At 31.9% G+C, this 5,529-nt stretch overlaps 1 protein-coding gene across 6 annotated transcripts in view; it reads right to left on the bottom strand.

Moving 5' to 3' along the window:
- Positions 1 to 914: 914 nt before the first annotated feature.
- The window catches only part of LOC135110208 (ubinuclein-1-like), a 74,893-nt gene continuing 70,278 nt past the window's right edge, over positions 915 to 5,529 (bottom strand). For all 6 annotated transcript variants that reach the window (XM_064022294.1, XM_064022304.1, XM_064022287.1 and 3 more), the window contains one exon: positions 915 to 5,529. This exon is cut by the window's right edge and continues 4,029 nt beyond it. The gene's annotated coding sequence lies outside the window, so the exon portion shown is untranslated.

Raw genomic sequence — 5,529 nt, forward strand, 5'->3', positions numbered from 1 at the left:
GAACCCTATTTACTCACCTGATTTGAGAGTCCCTGGCCTGTGATGTGGTAGTAGTATGTTACTGCATAACTTGTTTTGAAAATGTAGATGATTTTATTAAGCGAGTGACAAGCCAACATTAACACTGCTATGTAGCCCATCATACAAACCCAATTGTGGTTTATAGGAGAGAGAAGGTATACTCAGCCTGAGTGGATGAATGAAAATGGATTATGGATGTTGAACTGACTAGTAGCCACTGTTCCTCAGTGCAAGATAGAACCTCTGAATATCTGTAACAATCACACATGATGAAATTTAATATTAATCATTTTTTGATCCCCTATTGCTCTCCAGAGTTGTTACATTCTTCATAACTGAACTACATCCCTGATAACTGTATATACCAAAACAATTGAATTGCTGTCATGAACCCTGCTCCCTCAATTAAAACTTCAAAATCTGCAGGTGGACATGTGCATGAGTTTGAGTTGGAGGACATGCTTTATCACTACATTGCTCCTACAAATCTCTGGGCTAGGGGACCACCCCACAAGGTCCTCTTCACAACAAGCTTAATAGCATTGCAAACCCTGTATGTAGTGTTTGAACAATAGAGACAATTAAATTAAACTAACTAGTAAATACTTTCTGTAATCATCTACCTACATCTAATGTCTGTTCCTAAGAAGGGATTGCTGAAATAGTTTACAGAGCAACAGTTAACCACTTTAGAAGACACTGTGACAACTGTAGCTACAGCAAGATGACTAGCATTTGAATAAGCCGTTGTTAATTGAACATGCTTTCCTGAAATTATTAAATTTTCCTGTCTTTTTTTTTAAGTCAAGTTTGTACCTTTTTTCATACATGAAACATAATTGAAATGATGATGATGATGGTTGTGGTGTTCAATGTTAGCACACACATTGTAGATAATTTAATATTTCTCTTTAATTTGTATCTAAAGTCAATATACAGAAAGCTTAATTCAGCAAGTATCTGTCACCTGCTGGAGCCCTAACAGGTGATCCTTTACAAAAGGGATATTTACAAGGTTATACAATGAGGAGGCAAAATAAATATATTACATGTAATGGCAAAAACAAGCTGGTCTGTGAGATATATGTTGTATATATCACTTTACTTTATCACACACATTATGAGCAACAGTTAATATTAAAACAAGACTGGCAGTGATAATTTGTCCTGAACTACATAGTCTCAGAGCATATCACTAGTGAATGCCTGTTCCCTGACACAATGCTGAGACTACCCTTTTCTGGTGAGTCACAACCTATTCCCCTCACATTCCTGTTTTCATGTTACCCACCTTACCCACAATCTCAGCATCTTTGTCAGGAGATTCCACTCCAGGTCACAGATCTTACAGAATAAAGATAGAAGGAAGCTCATGAGTCAACACAACATAATTTAATGAGCCTTCATTATCCCAATTCAAAAACTTTTCAAGATCTATTTTTTGTGTCAAAGGAAAACACAATCATATCTTCCAAAAGCAATTTCTGACATACTAATGGATCACTGAATAGCATGTTTTAGATTAAGCAATAAAAGTAAAATCATTGAGGAATAATTATGATATCTATTTTCAAGACTAAATTCTCAGTACACTAGACCTTTAAACATAACCCCATGCAACATCATGCAGTGCCTGTGAAACATTTATATGGAATATAAGTAGCAGTATGGCACCACTTTGCAAGGCATTTTGGATCTGTTATACTAAAAAAAATGATTGTGAGAATTTTTGAAAGTTATGTAAAATCTTAATTATCCATTTTTTATGTTACATTTCCATGAGAAATCAAAGTACCTTCATACATTAAAAAAAAATTCATGCCATTAGTTATCTTAAAAATCACTGCATATGTTTTTAGCTTGAAGTATGAGATACTCTAGATAATTTCTTACTAAAGACTCATAAAAAGGTGAGAGAGAGAGAGAGAGAGAGAGAGAGAGAGAGAGAGAGAGAGAGAGAGAGAGAGAGAGAGAGAGAGAGAGAGAGAGAATGTAATGAGGAATGTAATCAGTATATATCATGACCATTAGAATGTAACTGGTGGCTTAATTAGAGGTGATGTATCCTATTAAACAAAGCCACTTTTCAACATACCTATTATGCATGTTATTTGCACAATTACTCTGCCAATCTAACAAAATATGCATCTTCTAAAGGCATCCTGATTTTTTAAAATCCCAAGGCACACTTTCTTTCCCAGTTACAGTTTGCAGAAAATGTGTGTATAAACTGCAAGATATTTGTTTGAAGAACTTCCATTAATGATGAATCTACAAGTAGATGAGAGTGTTCTGAAGGAACAGTCCAACTATGCTGGTGACATAAAACTCCTTAACTGCCAAATATGTCACTTTTCTTCTATTTCATAACTGCCTTTAATAGTACTACTTTACCTTTATCGTTTATATCAATAATTTTTGCATTCAAAACTAGAGTAGTAATTATAAAGTTTAATTGTGCTGAATCAAAGTTTGGGAAAATGATACCAACAAAAGTGAGACATATACTATATAGTAATGAAAAATGGTACTTTCTGAAGAATGAGATCTCTGAAAGTGACTCTTGAATATTACATTGTTTTTTACTAAACATATTCAAATGAAAAAAAAAAAAAAAAAAAAAAAAAAAAAACATAACACTGGGTTATTTACAGAGTACTTAAGACATTAGTGGACCAAAGTCTTGCCATTTCTATCTTGGCTTGGTGAACAACACTGTCCATAGCACAGGTAGTGCTACATCAGCAAAACAGTTTACTTTTAACTGTATTGTTTTTTCTGCAAAATACAACTTGAAAGTAAGGATCCCATCAATATTGCTTTCATCTTATGTCAAGGCTGGACTCTCAGACATTACCAGTTGGCATTCAAAGAAAATGTTAAAATAAAAAGTGTGTGTGTGTGTGTGTGTGTGTGTGTGTGTGTGTGTCTCTCTCTCTCTCTCTCTCTCTCTCTCTCTCTAAGTCTGATTTCTGACTCTATCATGCACAGCAAAATTTGTGCCTGGTGGAATTCTCTGAACCTGACTCAAAATGGGTTATATTATGGTAAACTCATTTCAAGTTAGAAATATTGCAAGTCAAAACATCATAAAGGTGATTTGTGCAACTGTGATTTTGTGATGTCTCAGGCAGACATTTGAATATTATACCCATTTCTAGATTACATAATCTACATATTTTTTGACAAGGGCTGACTATATTCATATATATATATATATATATATATATATATATATATATATATATATATATATATATATATATATATATATATATATATATATATATATATATATATATATAATGAACACACACACACACACACACACACACACACACACACACACACACACAGGAACAGTGTCTGCCAGCAAGAAAAAAGTGTCTCTTAGAATGAAGAAACTACACAAGGAATACAAGATTTAGACTAAGTGTTCCCACACTGAAATACATACAGTAAGATGCTCCCTATTATTTTACAGGGCTCATGAAAGACTGCCTTATCTGAATTTCTAACATGCACTTCTCTTGCTCACACATCAGGAAAATACCAAAGATATTGAGAGGAAAAAAAAAAAAAAATACTGATATCAGTGCATTCATTCCATGGATGAGCTTTTCTAGGGAAGAGTTGATACTAATTTGTGCACAGCCATGAGATGTTCTTCAAGCCAAATAGGATGACTCATGATTTTTAATGCATATAAGATTAATCTTAGTTAACTTGGATCACTTTGATTTATAAGAATGAACATTAAGAGTATCTGACGTCAGGCAAAGGAGCAAAACAGGGCTTGGCTCTTAACTCTCATATCCTTCAAAATGTGTCTCTGAACACTTAGCCCAGTAGTCTTCACATAACTGTAAACATCTGTTCTGAAATGGGTACTAGGTGTGCCATTGTGTTCTGTATGATGTTTTCTTGGCTCTCAAATTGGAATCCTAACAATAACATCTTCAGCTTATGAAGAAGTCAGATATCACAAGGAGCCATGACTGGAGAGTAGAGAATGGTGGTCTAAGGATTTCACGTTTGAAAAAAAAAAATAATAAATAAAAATAAACAAATAAATAAATAAATAAATAAATAATAATAATAATAATAATGAATAAAATAAAGTAAATAAAAATAAATAAATAATATAAATAAATAAAAAATAAAGTAAAATAAAATAAATAAATAAATAAATAAGAAGTAAATAAATAATAAAATAAATAAATAAAATAAAAATAAATAAATAAAAATGAAGAAAAAAATAATAAAATAAATAAATAAATAAAATAAAAATAAATAAATAAATAAATAAAAATAAATGAAGAAAAAATAATAAAATAATAAAAAAATGTCTAAAAAATAATAATACAAATAATTAAATAAATAAATAAATAAATAAGCAAATAATAATAATAAAAATAAAATCCAACACCTGATGCAATTTATGCATTTCAGCATCACAAAGTGGACCTGTGGAAAGGCAATGACCAGGTGCTACATGACAATGACTTGGCACATTTTTTGTAGATTCAGGACTTCTTGTCCAAACACTGCTTTCCTTAGGGTCACAAGGCTCCATACTCTCTCCAAACATGACTCCTTGTCATATTTGCCTATTACCTAAGCTGAAGGTGTTGCTGAAAGCCTGACTAGAGATCTGGGGATAAAATCCAGAACATGATGGCACACCTCATAGTTGTATGGAATAGAAATTCCAGAAAATTTTCCAGCAGTGAAACAACCAACAGGATATGTGCGCAGTGTAAAAATTTACCTACTTTGAAGGACATTAGACAACCTAAGAAGCAAGCAACTTTTTGAACAGACCTTCCACCTTCACTTCTAACTTGTTATATTGATATTTGTATAAATTGTGTTAAGTTGATTATACCATACTTTTATTCATGCTAAGTCATGATACACTCACAAAGTGTAATTCAGTTTGTGGCATTCATGTTATGATTATTTGACTCAAAAGGGTATTCTTGCTATGGTGTGTTCCACACTCAGTGATGTCTTTGCCTTTCTGTTTTAGTGACACATTCCTGAAGTGTTAAAAGAAAAGAGTTCAGAGCAATTAAGAAAAAAAAGAGAAAAGGAGAAAAGAAAAAGGAAAGAAAAGAAAGGAAGAAAAAAAACTTTATATTGGAGTATTGTCCTATATGTACCATAAAGTGATAATACAGTTTATGAGGAATTTATTAAAGTAAAAAATTCTATACACTACAAGATGTAATATATATATATATATATATATATATATATATATATATATATATATATATATATATATATATATATATATATATATATTGGCAGTATTTGCTATGGACAGCACATAGCATCTGGTAATTTTTCTCCCATCATCTGGTTATGCAGTTGATGTCTACATTGTCATTAGGAATAATACTTTTCTTGCATAAACACACACATACACACACACACACACACACACACACACACACACACACACACACACACACACACACACACAGTATATACAGGTACACC

The sequence above is a fragment of the Scylla paramamosain genome, chromosome 2 (genome assembly GCF_035594125.1).
Source record: "Scylla paramamosain isolate STU-SP2022 chromosome 2, ASM3559412v1, whole genome shotgun sequence".
Lineage (NCBI taxonomy): Eukaryota > Metazoa > Arthropoda > Malacostraca > Decapoda > Portunidae > Scylla > Scylla paramamosain.